Consider the following 22,947-nt stretch of genomic DNA (forward strand, 5'->3'; position numbering starts at 1 on the left):
AAAATACAGCCAATGAAGAAGTGACAACATAAATTTTGGTTGATAAACCTTTAAATTAGACCACGGACTGTGCACAAATAGCGCATTAAGAATGGATGTCATCATCCATTTGAGCTGTATCTGTCCAATCATTCAGTAAGACAGAGATGGTGAAGTACAGCTGACAAATCCCAAGATATACTTTGTAACACACAGTCTGACTTGCACAAAAATTCATTAGTGGTCAGTTACAGATGTCACTCATCCATTTTCAAGTTTCTTAAAATGATAATAAAGTAAAAAATAGCACAGCCCAAAAACAGCATTATCACAGGGAGAGAGGTCCGACTGTATGGAGGGTGGTTGAGAACCTCCCATTTGAATTTCTGCAGGAGTGCCGTGACTGGGTTGGCCTTATGAGGCTTTGCATTGTCGTGGAGCAGAATGACCACAAGGATGAGATTGCCCGGTTGTTTTGATTTGATTGCTTGGCGAAGGGTGGTCAAGGTTTGCGAGTAATGCTGGGCCTTCACGGTTGTCCCGTGCTGCAGGAAGTCAACCAGAAGGAATGAATTTTTGGTCCCCATAAAAAGACTCTGACAGGAAAACGATGCACCTCGGATGACGATGTCCAGCTGTACGTGCAGAACTGGTTAACATCGCAGCCCCAGGAATTTTACGAGACAGCCATTTATCACCTTGTGTCGCAGTGGGACAAGTGATTCAACTTCTAACATACAGGTACCGGTTTCTGTAATTATGCCTCCAACTCGTTTCTTTTTTAACACCCCTTATACGTACCACCCCTGTAGGGATGACAGTGGCAAGATCAGGCAGATTTCTGAATGCACAGAGGCATGTGCGTAGTCTTTCTCTATATACAAATGGAACAGGATGAAACCCTAATAGGGTGCAATGGTAAGTACCCTTTGCCGTGCAATTCACAGTGTTTTGCAGAGTATGGATGTAGACATAGATATATGTAAAGCTGTCCTACAAAAATGAAATACCTTTGTTGAAACAGGAGTGTGCAAGTTGCATATTCCATGTCCGAAAATCAAGGCATCTGGTTACGAAATGCTAAGCAGAGAAGAAATTGTGTTACTTTCTGACAAACATGGGTTGTTGTTGTGGTCTTCAGTCCAGAGACTGGTTTGATGCAGCTCTCCTTGCAACTCTGTCCTGTGCAAGCTTCTTCATCTCCCAGTACTTATTGCAACCTACATCCTTCTGAATCTGTTTAGTGTATTCATCTCTTGGTCACCCTCTACGATTTTTACCCTCCACGCTGACCTCCAATACTAAATTGGTGATCCCTTGATGCCTCAGAATATGTCCTACCAAACGATCCATTCTTCTAGTCAAGTTGTGCCACAAATTTCTCTTCTCTCCAATTATATTCAATAACTCCTCATCAGTTATGTGATCTACCCATCTAATCTTCAGCATTCTTCTGTAGCACCACATTTTGAAAGCTTCTATTCTCTTCTTGTCTAAACTATTTATCATCCTCGTTCACTTCCATACGTGGCTACACTCCATACAAATACTTTCAGAAATGACTTCCTGACACTTAAATCTATACTTGATGTTAACAAATTTCTCTTCTTCAGAAATGCTTTCCTTGGCATTGCCAGTCTACATATTATATTCTCTCTGCTTCGACCATCATCAGTTATTTTGCTCCCCAAATAGCAAAACTTATTTACTACTTTCAGCATCTCATTTCCTAATATAATTCCCACAGCATCATCCAATTTAATTTGACTACATTCCATTATCCTCGTTTTGCTTTTGTTGATGTTCATCTTATATCCTCCTTTCAAGACTGTCCATTCCATTCAGCTGCTCTTCCAAGTCCTTTGCTGTCTCTGACAGAATTAAAATGTCATCAGCGAACCTCAAAGTTGTTATTTCTTCTCCATGGATTTTAATTCCTACTCCGAATGTTTCTTTTGTTTCCTTTACTGCTTGCTCAATATATAGATTGAATAACATTAGGGATAGGCTACAACCCTGTCTCACTCTCTTCTCAACCACTGCTTCCCTTTCATGCCCCTCAACTCTTACAACTGCCATCTGGTTTCTGTACAAATTGTAAATAGCCTTTCGCTCCTTGTATTTTACCCCTGCCACCTTCAGAATTTGAAAGAGTATATATAGTATATAGTGTAAAATATAGGAGCTGTCTAAAGATATATATATATATATATATATATATTGGTCAACCAGGAAGGAGCTTTAGAATATGATACTTTTTTGTGATTCACAAGAAAGGGAGAAAGGAAGGTGTGATGTACTATACCCAATTAGTCTTTTGTCAACAAGATTTTTATAAAAATGCCTTACTAATATTCTAGAAATATCTTTCGACATAAACCAGGGAAATGAAAAAGCTGTCTTTAGAGATGGATCTAGTCAATGAACCAGCTACAGATTCTCAACTAAGATACACAAAGAAGCAACAAATATCAGCTACTACTGGAATTTATAGACTATGAGAAGGTGTTAGACTCTGTCACAATAAAATCTGTGCTGGCAGCACCTGAGAACCAAGAAACACAACATAACTACATCCGTTTGCTGGAGAATATGTATGATAAGGTTACAGTTTCAATCTGATTACACTTGATATAGTGAAAAGTTCAGGATTGAGAATGAAGTTAGGTAAGGTGAGTCCACTTCACCAAAACTGTTTCTTGCAGCCTCGAAACGGGTCTTCATATCATTAAGTTCGAAGAAAGAACGAATGAGCAGAAATGGGTCTTATTGGAAAGACCTTCTACTTGCAGATGACACTGTTCTGACTACTTCACATCTAGAATGACTTCTGCAAAAGGGCGTAGGAACCAAACAAACCAAGTATGACAGTATGCCAGAAGATGATTTACAATAAAATCAAAATAATGTAGAAACATTTTGCCAACAGGAAGATACAGAAGTTTAATGACGGAATTGTAGAAACAGTTGACGAATTTGTATACTTAGAACTAAAGAAAACACCAAGCAGATGCAGACTTAAAGAAATAAAAGGGTAAAATTGGCTTTGAATTTATTAGAAAAACTAATGAATGTATTCAGAAGTAAATTCTCAATATGTATTTCAACATAGAGTTTACACTGACAGTACTAACCTACGAATGTAAAATAATCATGGTAATGTGCTAATATTATGTTGGGCTCAAAAAATAAAAATAAAACAAATACAAGGAAGAAAAAAAAAAGAGAAAAGTAGAGGATGTGATGGTGACTGTTGTGGAACTGAAATGGAGATCAAATGACAGGAGATAGACCAAGGAGGTTCTGTGTCAGATTCTTCATAATAAGAAAAGACAGAGAGCCTAATGGAAGGTGGATTGCCAACCTAAAAAAAAATCAGGACATTCTTGCATGTGAAAAGCTGAAGATTGTGATGAATAGAATGCCTGGAAGAGATCTCCATCCAGCAGGTAAATTGATGATAATGATGATGGTTTAACTGAACTGAAATCAAAAACATAGAGCACAACAGCCAAGGCCTGAGGAATAGTTTAACAGTTTGTAATTTTTCTCACCTGATATTAAGACTTTGGTAGCTGTGAACTTGGTCAGTTATAGATGTCTTCCAAATGTTGAAGCATCTGATGACTATACATCAAATAATGTAAACCACACTGCTGTACTTAGTTTTTGATCACAATTAATTATCCTTATCCCATGATCATTTTTGGCACAAGCAATAACCTAAGCATATGAGCAGAAGAACACTTACATTCATATACACTATATAACTCAGTTATCTGATGGTATAAAACACTGAAAGATAAAAAAAAGATGGCACACAACAAAATAATTATCTGATTGGGAGAGAAATCAGTCAATGTAATGTATGTGTACAGACAAACAAATGATTACAGTTTCAGAAAAAGTGGTTGATTTATTCAAGAGAAGCAGCTTCAAAATTGTGCAACTCAGTAACACTTTATCCAGATCTGGGTCTTATGCTAGCAGTTATTCAGCTTTGCATCAACTGATAGTGTTTTTGGATGTCATCCTGAGGGTATCGTGCCAATTTCTTTCAAACTGGCACGTCAGTTGGTCAGAGGGCCCTGCCCGCAATACTCCAAACGTTCTCATCTGGGGAGAGATCCAGTGACCTTTCTGGCCAAAGTAGAATTTTCCAAGCAGGAAGATAAACTTGAAATCTCATTGCCTGGAGTATAATTGTCTTCAGAGATGACTCCCACATTGAACTGAGTGCCACTGACCAGTGAAGACACGTCTGGAGACAACCCTAACAGCAGGGGATACCGACCCGAGTGTCGTCCGCACGAGACACGAGAACCGGGAGTGGTGGACTGGGGTGTCACTCCTTTTCGTATCGAGACCTCTCCGGCTGTCATCCACGACACCCTTACAGCGCAGTGGTTCGTCGACGATAATCTGTACCCCATTTTGTTGCCCTTCGTGAAAAGCAAACCTGGGTGTACATTTTAGCAAAATAATGCCCGCGCGCACATAGCTATAGTTTCTACTGTTTGTCTCCGTGCTCGCCAAACCCTACCGTGGCCGACAAGGTCACCGGGTCTCTCCCCAATTGAGAACATGTGGGACATTACTGGCAGGGCCCTACGACCAGTTCGGGATACTGACGACAGAGGGACGTCCGACAAATCTGCTAATCGGTGCCGAGCCAAGTAAATGCTTGCATCGGGGCCAGAGGTGGACCGACATATTATTGACTTCCTCAGTTTGTGAAGCTTTAATCAAATCGTGCAATTTTTTGGATACTGTAATCATTTGCTTGTCAGCACATGTACATCACATCTACCAATTTATGTCCCATTCAGATAATTCCTTCAAGGTGCAGTTTCTCTTCTTATTGTTTAATATGTAAATTCAAACTATGCGGACACTAAATGTACATTTTTGATGGCTAAATCACGAATATGGTAATATTTTGATAGTTTAACACCAACTAACTGACTAATAGGTGTTAGTGCAGAATAATACACATAAATATTCTTGTTTCAATTACTTAGTGCAGCTTGTTCATCTCCACTGGCTGACTTAATCACTGTATGACATTCCTGATTATAGGTGTGACTAAGATTAAAAATCAAAATTTGTGATTAGATTAATTAGAAGGCTTAAAATAGCCAAAAGAGCAAGTCTATTTAACTACGATCAGAAAAAAGGCAACGCTATATGTACTATTTCGTGAATACAATTTCTGTTTACATGGGGATTCTCAAAACCTGCCAAAAAGCTGGGAGGAGATGAAATTTTTCAAGCTGAAGACATTGTAGAGAAAATATGAATTTTTGAAATCAGAAAAATCTGAACTACAAAACTATGTTACTGAATTTTGGGATAATTATAATTAACATTTGAACTTTTTGGAAAATAACAATTTTGAATATGAATAACTTTTTAAACATGAAGTTTTAAAAAAGTAACACATTTGCAGAGAAGAGGAGAATGAGGGCTTTCAAAAGAACTAACCCAATTTAGACACAAACAGTTACTTGGTGACTGAAAATTTCACATCTGTGTGTCTTGTATGAATCATAAATCATGAATGTTCTTTTAAATAAAATATACAGTATTTCCAGAAGAACCAAATGTAGTAAAGCACAGATACAAAATTAGCTATTTTTGTGTGACTACCGTGTACATGCTTTTGAGAAACTGAAATTGAACAAAGAAAAAAAATTTATATTAATCTCAGGAATGGTACAAGAATAAGTAAGATGACTCCATCTTGCTCTTTTACAAGTTATGCACAGAGTTGGAAAAGATAAATTACTTGATACACTTGAGGAGTTGAAAATATTTGATGTCTAAAGAAAAAACATGGAATCATACTCAGTAAACATGACACATGCAAAATGAGTGGTTTTTATTTCCCCCCTCAGAGTCTACTGTAGCAATAAGCAGGCCTTTAGATTCAGTACACTAAAAGCCAAAAACACTCTCACAGAAGCAACTTGTAATGTGCCTTATTGTATGATGTGGAAAATACACTCTTCTCATCAGTTTTTCTAAATACTTGGATTATCTTTTAGATACTTCACCTTTGTAGGTCAGCTCTACACACATCTACATCTATGTCTGTACTCTGCAAACTAATGGGCATGCACAGCTGTAGGTAATTCCTATTGCATCACTTATTAGGGTTCCATTCCCATTTGGAGTTTGGAAAGAATGACTAACTGTTGCTGAGTGTGCTGTATCTGTAAAAATTATAACCAATGCTGATAGGTCGCTAATAATAGTCACAAGGTGTTAGTAGGAATTCTGTATTGCATTACACACTCGGGTGTAGCCCATCATTAGATGAACTGTCAAAATTATTATACAATCATTAGCACAGAGCTAATCCACACAGTCGTAATAAAATATGTAACACATCACAAATTTGATGTACAAATGGTACATACCAAAATACAAAGGTGATGAAAAATTTTTTGGTGAAGACAATGTCACATCTAAAAATCCACAATGATAAGATAGTAGTGCCAAGTGATAATATTGTTACAAACAAGTGAAGGAAATACTCATCTAAGATTAAGATTAACATTACACACATCAGATGGCATGAAAACCAGTGGCTCTGCATATGCTCATGAAAGAAATTTTATTACATTTTGTTGTTACAAATATGCCATAACTATTACCATAGAAACTGAGGAAACTTACATACAAAGGGTAAATAGAATAAAATGAATAAATAAGAAAAGTATCACAATAAGCACTGTTCTACAGGCCACCACCGAGTAGTGGAAAGAGCTACTTTCAAACCATAAAATATGGATATGTTTTGTGTACAAAGTAATAAAGTGGGGAAAACAACATAAATTCCCTGTAACATAAATGAACATAGCCATATCTGCTTTCACATATGCCCAGGAATGTGCTTAAACGTACCAACTAACACAGTGTACCCATTCAAATTCAATTATAGTAAATGGACACTATAGCAAAATAAATCAGATAAATGAAATAATAATGACAATAAGTACAATAAAAGATGCTGATAAAAAAAGAGCAGGGTAGACCTTTTATTAAAAATCGTATAATATTACTGAAAATATTATGATAAAAATAGAAAGTAAATTAAGCTGAATTAATTGAGATAATTGTGATACAGGTAATGGAGAAATGACAGACTGACTAATAAATCAGCAAAGCATCAAAAATATTAAAAAACCAATGGCTATGACTTTCCACTTATCCACTGATGACAACCTCCGTATCAGACCGAAGACACACACAAATTTTCAACTCCTCAAGAATACTGAGGTCCCTACCCTTAAGCTCAGCATGCAAAATAGCTAAACTATCATTAATGGGGGCAACAGATGACCATTTTCTTTCAAATGACACCCAAGTACACTACTATTTTTGTAGGAGTGTTCCCAAAATCTTGTTACAAAATCTCTCCCTGTATGGCCCACATAGATGCATGCCATCACAAGAACTATACTTGATTCTGTAAACACCTGAGTTCTTAAACTTGTCAGCTTTATCATCAAGACTACACCACAAAACAATTCTAAGTTTCTTTTCTGTATGGAAACCGATCCAAACCTTCACATTCCTGAAAGTGTGCAGAATCCTGTTATAATAGTTTCCTTCACTTGTGTATTGACAATGATGGTTATCACTTGGCACTACTATCTTATCATTGTAGATCTGTAGATGTGATGGTTGTATCTAAATTTTTTTCATCGACTTTTATTTTGATGGGTATCATTTGTACCTCCTACATTTTCATGTGTTACATACTTTTGTTTTACAACTTCGTGTGGATTACCTTTGTGCTGATGATAGTATAATAATTTTTTGACAGATCATCTGAAAATGGGCTACACCCAATACTTGTAATGCAATTAAAGTTCAACTAACATCTTGTGATTGTTATTAGCAACCTATCAGCATTTGTTACAATTTTTATAAGTATCAATACGGTTGCAAATGTCATATGACTTTTTGCCAGATTTAAAATACGCTGTATCTATATTTAGTCTTATATCTTGTCTGCACAGTTCCTAGGTGAGCAATGCATAGCAGGTGACATTATCTTTTTAGACTCCTTACTCGATGCTGTTTCTTGAAAGTTGTAAGTAGGCTTTGTAGGAAAATTGACATCTATCTTCAAGCATATTCCAGTTTGGGTTTTTCAGTATTTCCCTTGAACATATACATTACACTCCTTTGTATGTGTTCAATGCCCCTGTTAGTCCTTTTGATATGGCTCCTACACACTTGAGCAGTATTTTAGTATGGACTATACAAGTGTTCCATAATATCTTTTGTAGACAGACACCATTTTCCCAGTATTCTCCAAATGAACCCTGGTATTTATATGACCTGATTGAATTCAATTGAGGCAAATTTATTTTATAGTCATAAGATACTACTCATATATTCCTGCATTTTGTGAAGTGCACAATTTTACATTTGTGAACACTTATACCAAGTTGCTAATCTTTGCACCACTTTGATATCTTATCAAGATCTGACAGTATATTTGCGCAGCTTTCCTCAGATTGTACTTCATTTTAGATTATTGCATCCTCTCCAAAAATTCTGAAGTTGCTACAGATACTGTCTGCAGGTAATTAATATAAAACATGCACAGCAAGAGACCCAACACATTTCCATGGGGCACGCATGAAGTTACTTTACATATGTGGATAACTCTTACTCTAGTTACAATATTCATTTGATATGCACATATATTCGTACTTTAAAAATAAATATTAGTGTAATAGTAAATCAAATGCTGTTTGGATATCAAGAAATACTGCATCCACTTGACAGCCTCATCCATTGCTTTCAAGATGCCATTATTACGGGAGAGTCGTAAGTCCAGTTTCACACGATCGATATTTTCGTGTCTGTGCTGGTGGACATGGGTGAGTTTTAGAATTGGCAGCTGTTGAGTGAATCTCAGCTCGGTTTCTTAGTCCACAGAGTTTGATGCTGGAACCTAGAATGATGCTATGTTCATAGATTTCAAGCAGGAGTTCAATCAAGTTCCACACTGTCATCTACTGAACAACATAGGAGGCTGCAGCCAGTTGAACTGGCTTTGTGATTGGGTTGAGTGTTTCATTCGAGATATAATTCACCACATCATTCTTAAAATAAAGAAACCCACCAGATGTGAAAAGAATTTCAGGTGTGTCCCAAGGCAGTACTGTTCTTGACGTGTGGAAGTTATCCGTTAGTTAACTTGGGAAGCTTCGTGGAGGTATTTGTAAATGTAGCGATTCTGTATGGGAAAATTGTTATACCATAATTTTATTTCATTACTGTGTTAGGATGTACAGAGGAGTCATGGAAATTCAAAAGCACAAAGATAACTTTAACAGAAAAAAGAAGGATTAAAATAAGACATGTTGTGGACAAAACAGATAAATGAAACAAACAGTGTCAACTTCTACATCCACATACATACTCGATAAGCCACCATATGATGCTTGGCAGAGCATTCCTTGCACCACCACTAGTCATAACATTTCCTGCTTGTATCACAAATGAAATGAAAGAAAAACGACTATCTATATTCCTCCACATACGACTTAATTACTCTTATCTTTCCTTTACGGTCCATATGCAAAATGTATGTCAGTCTCAGTAGAATTGTTTTGCTGTCAGCACTCAGAGCTTTATGCAAAAAGTAAAAAATATAAACAGGCAAGTATGATCAGGGAATTGTGCTCTGAGGGTTCCTTACAAACTTACTTATGTTTGTAGATAGTTCATCTACAGGTTCTTATGTGTGAGGTTCTGAGTACCAAAATATGTAACATAAATGACCATATGTTTTGATTTCATTGATCTAGAAGCTTAAATCTTTTACACTCCCAAGGCACCATAACCTTTAGTACTTGACATAAATCTCAACTTGATATCTCTAACCACCCCTTAGTTGGACAAGAGACAGACCCAAAGGTTCTATTGTTACCAACTGAGGTATGGAATCCTAAAAACATCATCTTCCCTCCAATAATTCCCAATCGATTTCACAGAGTATTTCCATAATACTAGCAGTTTGTTCAAACCTGCCGGTAACAATCCGAGCAGCACATTCCTGAACTGAATTGGTTGATGGAAGAAAATGCTAACCGACAATTTAGTGAAAATTAGTATGATTATAGCATCTGTTTTGTTTTTAATACACTACATGCTGGCTAAAAATAGTTGTATTTGAACCACTAGAAAGTGTTTGCTGGCTGTATACATTGTTTCGTCTTACTATATTTTTGTCCTTGTATTTGTATGAAAATTGTGCCATGCCACAATCTCAACATGGCAATGATGTTATCTTATAATTGAGTAAAGAGATGCATGTTAGTGAGGGTTTTAATGATGACAGTGTTCATTTATTGAAGACAGGGATGCAGATCTTGGTTATGAACCAGGGGATATATCAATCAAATGTTTAAGTGTGGCTTAGCATTATATTGTCACCAACATAATCTCAAAAGATTTAGACATACTATTTACTGAAATTTTGGGGAAGTCTTTAATGTTAGGAGAGTCTAAATGTAGTGTAATGCAAGATATATCAATAAACACCTATGAGGTTGCTACAGTCACTGTTTCATTTTACCTTGTCACGATGGAAAAACCTATAATAAATGCATTTGGGGGTTAGCACTGTTTTTGTCTGTAAGCATTGAGTTTTAGCACTGGTTTTCTCCTATGTTATTTTTCTACAGACGTCAGTGTGTATTTATTTTTGGGAAGGAGCAAAACCTACATCCACTAGAAGATAAATAAGAAGTGGTCACATCCCACACCAGACAGACCACAACACTCCTGAAAAAGGAAAAGAAGTATTATTAAGCAGACAGGAAACCAATAAAGAAGAATTAAAGGCAGGAATTATGAGAACTAATGGGGAAAGCAGTTCCTAGTCACTCTGTTGAGAACTGTGTAGTTATCCATTGAAGTGGGAAGAAATAGTGTCACATATTAAGAATGAAAATTTCAATGGCTCCTTGAATCTGGCTGATTTTGACAAACAAAATTCATATTTATTTTGTTTTATAAAAGAATATCCTGTGAAAAGTACAACAAACTTCTCATAGACAAAGTTCTATCAATATAGATGGACAATTGCAGCATGTGTGCAGAACATTTTTTCTGGTGGTCCATGTTCTTCCATGTAACAGAGAGCATTTGAAAAACATATTAACTCTCCTATTATCAGGATTTATTTGTCTCATTGAGTACCACTGGGTTCATACAGATCCCAATTTACACCGAATATATTGGCAGTATTTTAATGTAGTAATATAAAACCGTGCATTACAGTTGTTCACTGAAATAGTAATGATTGGGTTTTCAAAAACATTACATTCAAAGAGACAAAAATAAATTTAGATCGGGGTTGAAGACCACAGTCATACTCGGTACAAAAAAATAGATAAATAAATAAAAATGAATAAATTACAATGTGTTGTAAATATAAAACTGGACAAAACATCGTTGGATACAACCAACTCAGAGAGCGGAAAACACTATTTTGAAAAATAAAAAAATAGCTTCGAAATGAGGTAGATGTGAGTTTCCAATGTGTCTGCGGGATCATGTTGATCCCAGTGGTACTAGTAATGGTACAGCAACAACTGATGAAAGAAACCTTAATGATGGCTACAAAAATCAATGGGAAATAATATTTTCATTGTTACAGGTGCTTTGTATATCAGCTGTTTGGCATAACATTCATCATTATAGTTTCAAAATTTTCACAGTCAATAAACAAACAAACATTTTAAGTTGAGGTGGTACCCAGTGAAAAAACCATGGATAAATTCTAATGTGTTGTGAATATAATACTGAACATAATATCATAGGATACAATTGATTTAGAGAGAGAAAGTAATATATTTTGAGGAAAAAAATCTTTGAAAACAAGGGAGATATGATTTTCCAATTTGCTTTTGGGGTCGTAATGACTCGTGGTGCTGGTAGGGTTAAAACTACCCTCAAGCAAGATCACAAAACCACAATTTTCATAGTGGAACACAGAATTTTCTTTCTCATATTCAGTTTCAACAGGAAACCTTTACACTGTTCTTTAAAAAACATGTCTAAAAGAACAGACACCATACACATACAATTAAGGGTATGATGGCCAGTGATCCCCTCAGCGCAGTTGCATACCAAGTTTGAACTCTTACGTGAATCAACAAGATGCCACAAGTAATGAGGCTAATGAGCAGGGCATGGTATGTGGTATAAGTTGAGAATTTGGGTCTGTTGAGATGCATGCCCACAGGTAGCAAAGGTTTAATTCTTAGTTTATTACAGTAACGTGTAAAAATACGAAGTATATCAGTCAAGAAGTTTTCAAGATTTTTGGAAACCCTGTTCCCCATTTATAAATTACATTTATATATCTATATCAGGGCCGCACAAACACGGAAAACCGCACGCGTGCAAAGCGAGGTGCAGCGAGTGCCTGCACAGTGCATCGGTTCAACTCGGCATACTTCGCCTCAACTCGGCTTGGTAGATGAGGCCGACGCTGTGCGCTGCCGAATGCGCTGCCAGACGGCTTAGTCAACACTGGAATACGTAAGCGCAAGACAATTACCGGAATAATGGAACCACCTGCTCCAAAAGAAGGGAAAATTGCCGAAAGTCAATTTAAACCGGAATGGGAACTCTCCTACTTTTTTGTGCGTTGTGACGATAAAGCCAAACGTCTAATCTGCGGTACACTAATTACGTGTGTCAGAAAATCGTCTATTGAAAGGCACTACAGCAAACTGCATTCAGAAAAGTATAGTGATATAACAGGGGATGCCAGAGAGGAAGAATTAAGGAAGTTGCAAACTCTTGCATAGGAGAATTCTGTATCTACAAACGAGGTTTGTTGCAAGTACTTTAGCATGTATATTTTGGTTAAAGGTCATGCGAAACGAAATAACATTTGTTTAGATTCCTTAGTTTTCGTTTTCGCATAAATTATTTCTAATATATCTTTTTTTCTCTACTTTAGGGTGAAGAAGATGAGGGGTGTTGCGAAAGGACTCTCAGAGCTAGTTACAAAGTTTCTCTACGTTTAGCAAGAGCTGGGAGGCCATTTATGGACGGGCCATTAATAAAAAACATTATGTTGGACGTAGTAGAGACAATGAATCCCACATTAGCTCCCGCGTACAGCAGAATACCACTTTCTAGAATGACAATATATCGGAGAATCAACGACATTTGCTGAGAATTTGCACGAACAACTGGCAGCCAAAACTGAAACCTTCCTAGCGTACTCCATCACACTTGATGAGTCCACGGATATCAACGACACGGCTCAGTTAGCAATATTTTTGCGTGGCGTGGACGACGACCTACATGTAACGGAAGAGCTCCTGGATATGATTTCGTTGAAGGACACTGTTACAGTGGCGGATATTTTAGCAGCTGTTGAAATGGCAGCTGAAGGAATAGGACTCCCTTGGGAAAAGCTGTTTTCCGTAACCATAGACGGGGCACCAGCAATGTGCGGTAAAGCAAAAGGGTTTATTGGCCTACTGCGGAAAAAAGGTAACATGCTGAATTTACCTTCCGTTCATTGTTTTGTACACCAAGAGGCTCTTCGTGCGAAAGTTATCGGTCTTCAAGATGTGATGAAGGTAGGGGTGCATATCGTGAACTACATTCGTTCTCATGGACTCACTCATCGTCAATTTCCTTTGAAGAGGAGTATCCAGATATTCCCCACCACGCTGAGGTGCGCTGGCTGAGCAAAGGGAAAGTGATTTTCCCGAATTTTTCGACTGCGCCACACTATGGCTCAGTTTTTGGAGAGCGAAGGACGTCCGGAGCCACTTTTTCAAGACCCTGAATGGGTAGCTGATTTTGGATTTTTAGCAGACATTATGGCTCTCCTAAATGATTTAAGTCTGAAACTCCAAAAAGAAAACAATCTCATCAACGATATGATCAGCAAAATAAACGATTTCCAGTATAAACTGATGCTCCTCAAAAACAACCTTTCAGAGAAAAATACGCAACACTTTCCTGAACTAGGTAAGCCACATATAAATTGTACCTTTATTAAAAACAGCCTGATTTTTATAACCGCTCTAATCAAAACGGTACTATATTTTTGTTTGACAGCATCTGTGCAGGAAGGAGCGCGCTTTGAAAAATACGTCGAGGTGCTACAATCATTGAAAATGCGTTTAACGACCGATTCCAGGTAATATGCCGGTATATGACATACAGGTAAATAAAGGAGATTGCGTTACATTTGCAAGTGTAACATTACATTAAAACCAATAGTACACATTACATGTTTATTAACATCCATCGCATTTTAGTACTTCGAAACAACGGCTTACATTACTTTCATTTATTAACACTGACTTTGTTATTTTTTCAGGAAATTACCTACATGCAGCCAATTCTCGATGTATTTGCAAAACCTTTTTCGATGGATACTGAAAGTGCGCCTTCAGATTTACATTTCGAACTAATTGATTTGCAAAGCGATGTTCACCGAAAGGATGTGTTTTACAATACAAAAGGTTTGCTCCAATTCTACCAGAATTTGCCGAAGGAAGAATTTCCCAAGTTACACAGAGAAGCAGCGAAGATTATTTCTATGTTTGGTTCCACTTGTGTATGTGAAAGGTTTTTTTTCTGTTTTGTCTTATACAAAAACCAGATTGCGTGCGAGTATTTCTAATTGTAATTTAAAAAATTCTCTCAGAATTGCTGTCAGCCAATCTCTTGTTCCAGATCTTAGTAGCATAATTGCAAATAAAATAAAGAGCACATAGGAGGATACATTTGTGTTGAAACCAAATTTAAAATTGTTACCATTACAGTTATTATATAAATCTCTTTTGTACCGGTACACCAAACTAAGCTCTCCAGCTAGTATACATTATTATTTGGCAATGACAAAGACAACAGGGTAAAAGCTTTGAAACAGGTCGAGACAGGCGGCGCGAGCGACGCAAGCTAAGGAAGTGAGAGAGCGCAAAGCCGAGGAGTGGGGGGTCAGCACCGTCGTCAACGTAACGCAGCCGTCTTCTGCACTCTGCGATGCACCGGTGCATGCACCTTGTGCGGCCCTGATCTATATATTAAAACTATGTAGCCTTCTTGTGTCCTAATGTAAATTATTGTATTGCGTGAAAATCTGAAGTAAATCAGTCAATTACTTTTCTGGATTTTAGGTAACAACATTATACAATGTCTTGTCTTTATATAGTAATTGTACAGCTATGGACTTATATATCATATATAGTAAATATATAACCTACATACATCCGTTCATTCGTTAGAATGTCATGTAAAAATTAGAAGTAAATCTGTCAAGTACTCTTTGAGATTTTTGATAACAATGTTTCCCCTTTATAGATTACATATATATTTATGTATTATATAGATTAAAATAGTCTGCGTCTATTCCAGTATTCATTAAAGTATTGTGTAAAAATATGAAGTAAATCTGTGAAATACTATCCAAGATTTTTGGTAACAACATTAAACAATGACTTGTCTTTACATCATAGATATCCACAAGATTTTTAACTTTCTTCAAAATGGTTTCCAGTGTGTCCTTACTATTCTCTTTTCAGTTTTCATGTTGTTGTCAAATTGTCATTTCTTTCTACAAGAAATGGTAGTTTGCCTTGGTGCTGTGTTTTGCAGGCATGAACTCCATACATCTCCTTCCTTAACATTACACACTGTCCCTTCTCTAACTACTCCTGACAATTCACTTGACTGCAGATTTTAGTCACCATAATATTGTCACAAAACAGTTCTGTAATTTATGTAAACACATTTAAATTTCTTTTGATAAGGAGCATGCCATTTTTGGTATAATTTAAGTTACTGGTATCAGTAACAAGTAGTCCATTTCTCCAGTAATAACTACAACTAAAATGTTTGTCAGTTGCTCTTGACTTCCTCCCTGATAGCTGAGATATGTATAGCATGTTAGAAGAGATCATGTTGACACTTTGCACTACCACTGAAGACTGACCAGCTGCAGCTATCAACCTCCTTTTATACTCTAAAGATCCAAGATGGTGCACTTCTGATCACGTGATCTTCTGGGCTTACCTTCTAAATTTATTTGTATTTGCAATCCAAATGTAAAGTTCTAGCCCCCAGGGGGGGGGGGGGGGGGTGACCCTAGGTCCAAGCAGTTAAAAAAGTCATTACATAGAGTATGTGTAGACAAAATCAAAATATACAGAAAACGTCTCTCTAAATCTAGAAATGCTGTTAACATAACTGTCTCTTTCTTCGCTCTAAGATCAATATTGTCTCGCATGTCAATACATTTCACAGGAATCTATCATTATATTCAAGTTAATCTGTACAGTTTCCCCCCTCCCCCTTCTTCCTATATATTTCTTCCACTTTCAAGCCATCCCTTCTTTACTTAGTTCTGGATTGCCATCTGAGCTCTTACTATTCATACAGTTTGCTTGTCTTTCATCCAAAGGTTTTGTAATTCAATTTTCCCCACATGTGGCATCTACCTTTTCTATGCACGATTCTACAGCATTCTGTTCTTCTTCTGGCCATTATTTTTCCCACTTTGATCCTAATCTGCCTTCACTATTTCCTCTCTCAAAGCTACCCATTTGTCTTGTTTCATATTCCTTTCTGCTATTTCAATCTATCGTCGAGATTCTCGACAACCTCGGGGTCTTACTTATCCAGGTCTTGTCGCCTTACTTTTCCACCTCTTTGTTATCTCTTTACTTATAATCTGCAGTCCATAACCAATAATTTACCTGTCATTCAGCATCTGTCACTGGGGAATTTTATTGTTGAAAATCTTGTTTTGAAAACTCTGTCATACCATATTATCATACATACAAAATCTTTTGTTGTCTGCAAACATATTTCAAGTATGCAACCATCTTTCATACATCTTAAACCAAGTGTTCGCAATAACTAAATTATGGTCTGTGCAAAATTCTACCAAATGATTTATCCTTTCATTCCTTCCCCAAAGCCCATGTTCTCCTATTGTTTTCTCTTCTCTTCCTTTTCCTACATTGAGTTGCAGTCTGTCATCACAATTACATTTTTGTTCCCTTTAACTATCTAAATAATTTATTTTATTTCTTCATACCCCCCCCCATGAACCATGGACCTTGCCGTTGGTGGGGAGGCTTGCGTGCCTCAGCGATACAGATAGCCGTACCGTAGGTGCAACCACAACGGAGGGGTATCTGTTGAGAGGCCAGACAAACGTGTGGTTCCTGAAGAGGGGCAGCAGCCTTTTCAGTAGTTGCAGGGGCAACAGTCTGGATGATTGACTGATCTGGCCTTGTAACAATAACCAAAACGGCCTTGCTGTGCTGGTACTGCGAACGGCTGAAAGCAAGGGGAAACTACGGCCGTAATTTTTCCCGAGGGCATGCAGCTTTACTGTATGATTAAATGATGATGGCGTCCTCTTGGGTAAAATATTCCGGAGGTAAAATAGTCCCCCATTCGGATCTCCGGATGGGGACTACTCAAGAGGATGTCGTTATCAGGAGAAAGAAAACTGGCGTTCTACGGATCGGAGCGTGGAATGTCAGGTCCCTTAATTGGGCAGGTAGGTTAGAAAATTTGAAAAGGGAAATGGATAGGTTAAAGTTAGATATAGTGGGAATTAGTAAAGTTCTATGGCAGGAGAAACAAGACTTTTGGTCAGGTGATTACAGGGTTATCAACACAAAGTCAAATAGGGGTAATGCAGGAGTAGGTTTAATAATGAATAGGAAAATAGGAACGCGGGTAAGCTACTACAAACAGCTCAGTGAACGCATTATTGTGGCCAAGATAGATACGAAGCCCACACCTACTACAGTAGTACAAGTTTATATGCCAACTAGCTCTGCAGATGACGAAGAAACTGAAGAAATGTATGATGAAATAAAAGAAAGTAGGGGGAGACCAAGAGATGAATACACTAAGCAGATTCAGAAGGATGCAGGTTGCAGTAGGTACTGGGAGATGAAGAAGCTTGCACAGGATAGAGTAGCATGGAGAGCTGCATCAAACCAGTCTCAGGACTGAAGACCACAACAACAACAACAACAACAACATTTCTTCATACATTGTATCAATCTACTCATCATCTACGGTGTTAGTTGTCATGTAAACCTGTACGACGGTAGTTTGTGTTGGCTTTTTGTCTGTCTTTCTTATGTTAATGCTAATGGCAGTTTAGAGATGGAGTTGAATATTGTAATACTACTCCAATAACTAATGCTTGCAGAGTGGTTAAAATACGTGCTACACTGAGGAGCAACTGTCAGACTTTTCAATTGTAAATAAATGCCTACTGCTAGAAGACAATGTACAGGATGAGTCAAAAAGGACTTTATGAGTTTTGAATGATATAGAAATTTATTGAGATAACATTTTGTAGCAAACATCCTCAAGTTTCACTTAAAAGTGCCGAGTGTCATTTTGGATCAATGTGACAACCAGTGTAATGCAGCAAACATCCTACAGTGGCAGCATAGATTTGATTTTTCAGGTCAGCTTAATTGTTTGAAAGGGGAGGAACATACATACGGTCTTTAATGAAACCGCAGCAAAAGAAATCCTGTCATGTCAAGTCTGGGGAGCAAGGTGGCCGTGCAATTGACCATTTCACAGCCAATCCACCGACCTGGAAAGCAATAATCGAGGAGACCTCAAACTTCTGTGAGGAAATGAGGTAGTGTACCATCTTGGTGGTAGTAAACTGTCCCATCTCGGTCATCTTCATTGATGTGTGGAATTAAAAAGTTTTCAAGAAAACACACTGTGAGCATGCTCTGCACCAGTGAGAGCAGCCATTTTAACTGTGCACTATGCTGGCATTCCTGGTGGTGGCACGGGGTACTGATGTGGTGCACGAATCAAACTTGAGGCCGCTTGCTACAAAGTGACACACCTTTTGTTTGTGTAAGTTATCTCAATAAATTTCTAAATCATTCCAAAGGTGTAAAGTCCTTTTTGATTCACCATGTACTGCATTTAGTTACTTATTTATTTATGTGTTTAGGACTTAGGCATGCAAAATAATTAAAATACAACATGACTGATAAAAGTACAGTACAGTAATACAAGATACTGAAAGTAGTAACATAATACAGCAAGACACATGTGGTTTTCTATAAAATGGACCACAAACTCCAGAATTCCATGGTTTTGATGGCCTTATCACTTGCATCAAGATCTTCTGAAGTGCAAGGATCGGGCAGATAACTGCAGGCCAAGACATGTTGTGTATCCTGTAGGTCATCACACTCTCGTTATTCTTCCTCAGTGGTGTAGCCCCACTTCTGAGGGCCAAATCAAACCAGTTGTGTCTTTCAGTTTTTCAGGAATAACCGTGTATATTTCCTCCTCGAGTAGCCACGAAGAAAAGCTTTGGCAACATCAAATTGTTCCAGAACCATTCCTTGTTGGATTGCAATAACTAGCATTATTCTAATAGTTGCAACTCTAGTCACTGGTGCATATGTTTCTTCGTAGTCAAATCCTTTTGCCTGTGAACATCCATTAGCCACAAGTCTTGCCTTGTGTCTTATGATATTTCCATCCTTATTCTTCATCAATTTGGTCTTCCTTCCAGGGGGTAATTTAACAAAGATCCAAGTCTTGGTTTCCTTTAGAGTCAGTTTCAACCAGTATAGCTTCAACCAGTACACCTTATCTTCAGAGTTATTTCGGTACATGATCGACCAATGACTCAGCATTCAGTGCAAGAACACCATAGTCATATAGCTATTTGGAAGGGTTCCCCTTCCTGGTAGAACTTCGAACAGCTTCATTTTCAGTTTCCTCTTTGTAACTATTCAGTTCTGGCATGGAAATTCTTTTGTGACCTCCATCATTTGATTTAACATCGTCTTCGGTGAGTTCACCTCCATTATTGTCTTTGTGTTCCTTCTCTGATGATTGCTGTACAGATTCTGGAATCCAGTCCTCAGTTGGTTCAAAGCCGAATATTCCTTCATAGAAAACAACGTTCCTTCCTGTGACTATTTTTCCTTCCTCTGCACACCCTAGCCTGTAGCCATTGGGATAGTAGCCAGTGAGGTAGCACTTCAAAGATTAGCTGTCAAACTTCCCTGTTCTAAATTCCTTTGGTACCAACAGATGAACAACACATCGTAATTCTCTCAGCTTAGTCAAGTTAGGTTTCTCATTGCACTACAAAGATACAGGAGCCTTACCTTCCAAAGCTGCAGTAGGACTTCCATTTAGTAGATATACAGCAGTGCAAACAGCTTCTTACCAGTAAGTCTTGTATGTATTGTATTGCATGTTAACCGGGGACCTAGAAACGATGGAGAGGCTCCGTCCCCGCCACAGGCGCAGTGGTTCACAACCTCACGACGACTACCACAGTCCACTTCACCTCTCCGCTGCCCCACATGAACCCACAGTTATTGTGTGGTTCAGCCCCCAGTGGACCCCCCCCCCCCCCCCCCCTGGGAACGTCTCATACCAGACAAGTGTAACCCCTATGTTTGCGTGGTAGAGTAATGGTGGTGTGGTGGTGTACGCGTATGTGGAGAACTTGTTTGCGCAACAATCGCCGACATAGTGTAGCTGAGGTGGAATATGGAATAAGGGCCGCGCGGGATTAGCCGAGTGGTCTAAGGCGCTGCAGTCACGGACTGTGCGGCTAGTACCGGCGGAGGTTCGAGTCCTCCCTCGGGCATGGGTGTGTGTGTTTGTCCTTGGGATAATTTAGGTTAAGTGAAGCTTAGGGACTGATGACCTTAGCAGTTAAGTCCCATAAGATTTCACACACAATTACACATTTTTGCACATTTTTTGCGGAATAAGGGGAACCAGCCCGCATTCACTGAGGCAGATGGAAAACCGCCTAAAAACCATCCACAGACTGGCCGGCTCACCGGACCTGGACACAAGTCTGCCGGGCGGATTCATGGCGGGAACCAGGCACTCCCTCCCGCCTGGACCAGAAAGTCTTAACTTACATTGAAGTATCAAACAGCGAGCTTTCTCAATAACATTTCTGTTCATTTGCTCCGAGATAACATTTTTCTGAGGAGTATATCTGATTTGTAAACTCAAACTGTATTCATTGTTCTTCAAAAAATTGCTTCAACTCGTTCGACATGTGTTCACGACCATTGTCATACCGCAATCTGCTGATGTTCAAGTAGAAATGATCTATTGCCATGGCGTGAAACAGCATATTACAGCGAGTTATTTCCGCCTACGATTCCAGTGCGCCAGTGCGTAGGCCACTGTGAAATGTGTGAAGTCGTCGACGAACGTGAGTAAATATTTCTTACCGTCGAACGATTCTGGTGAGATTGGCCCATACAGGTCACCGAGGATCAACTCAAGAGGTCTGGTGGGACGTTCCCTAGTGTGATTGTATGGCAGCTGTGTTTTTTTTTCCTTCGACAAAATCTGAGCATCGTTCCGTGGGGATTGTTGAAGTGTCCAGTTCCATACCATCAACTTGTGACCAAAGGCGTTTAATGCTATCATAACTCAAATGGTTTAATCCGCGGTGCCACAGTTCCACATTAATTTCAGTTGTAGCAGCTGAGAAGGCTGTATGTTGCAAAAATTTAAAACGTATCGCTAAGATTGATTCCCATTTGCAATAGCAAAATTCCTTTTTAAATTAAATCTCGAGCATTTTCAAACGTGATACTAAAGCCTTTCTTTTCCAGTTCTCTAACTGATAGCAAATTATAATTAAGATTAAGCACAGATAAAACATCTTTGATCGTTATCTGAATGTCTTTCTTTTTACAACAATGATAGATATATGTATATTCAGCCATCACAGGCCCTGCAGACAACGCGCTGCATCCACAAACTGCCTACATTCCTTCCGGTGTTGTGCCCGTTTCCTCCAGGTGTCTCCAGTTCCCAGGGCTGCCAGGTCCTTCACCAGGTCGTCCAGTGGGGCGTTTGGTGTTTGGTTTCCCCGCTAGTGCCATCTTCGCCTGTCTTCCATCTGCCATACGGGCTACATAGTCCATCCATTGTATTCTTTTGCTCTTTATCTTGTGTAGGATAGTTGGTTGTCGCATCAGAAGGTAGATATCGTCGTTTTTCCTCTTCCTACATTCTCCGTTATCTAAAACTGGTCCCCATATCTTCCTCATTACTCTTCTTTCAAATAGTTTTTACCTTTCTCGCTTAGTCATGCTCCATGTTTCTGAACCGTACATTACTGTGTTGTAGATTTTCATCTTAGTGTTCACTGTGATCGATTTAGAGCCGAGCGTCTCTCTGAGGGAATGCATGCATTTCGTTCCCACTGCTCTATTCTTTCCTTGATGTCCATTTTTATGTTGTTGTCCGTGGTAAACCGAGATCCCAAATATTTGAACTGGTGTACTCTCTTGAACCTCTTGCCATCTATCTCAAGAAATTCTTCCTGCTCTTGTCTTCTGCCTAATTGCATGAACTCTGTTTTATCTCGATTCACTTTGACCCCTACCTTCTGTGCATAATTGTCCATTTTCTGGCACATTTCTTTCAACTCGTGCTTTGGTTCACTTAGTAGTACTGCATGTCATCTGCATATGCGAGACAATTGAAGTTACCGTCCATCTCTACTCCAGGCTTTCCATGACGATGACGGGTAAAACTGAAGGAGTTCCCTTAAGTTGCTTGCTGATTTCTTGTTTTACTGGCGTCTGTCGAACCTTTCTTCTAATACCGTTGAGTCTGAAAAGCTGTAGGAGGCGGTGTACCTTCGTTTTCTCCCCCGACGGTTCCCTTCCGCTTCGACTCTTCATCCAGTTGCCTATTTTTCACGAAGCTCAGCGTCAAGTCTTTCTTTAAGAGCGTTTCGATTGCAGTGACCACTACGTTGTATTTTATAGGCATCGTTAAAAGTAGATGGCATACGATGTCGGTTTCTTCGACAGTAGCTCCAGTCGAACGTAATTCTCGTATCATTTTATCAATCTTAAGAAAGTGATTAACTAGCATATC

General features: G+C 38.5%; 1 protein-coding gene across 1 annotated transcript in view; it reads right to left on the reverse strand.

Annotated features, from left to right (window-relative positions):
- The window catches only part of LOC126215024 (guanine nucleotide-binding protein subunit alpha-11-like), a 199,675-nt gene that overhangs the window by 81,482 nt on the left and 95,246 nt on the right, over nucleotides 1-22,947 (reverse strand). The gene's annotated exons all lie outside the window — the stretch shown is intronic.

This window comes from Schistocerca nitens, chromosome 12 (genome assembly GCF_023898315.1).
Source record: "Schistocerca nitens isolate TAMUIC-IGC-003100 chromosome 12, iqSchNite1.1, whole genome shotgun sequence".
NCBI lineage: Eukaryota > Metazoa > Arthropoda > Insecta > Orthoptera > Acrididae > Schistocerca > Schistocerca nitens.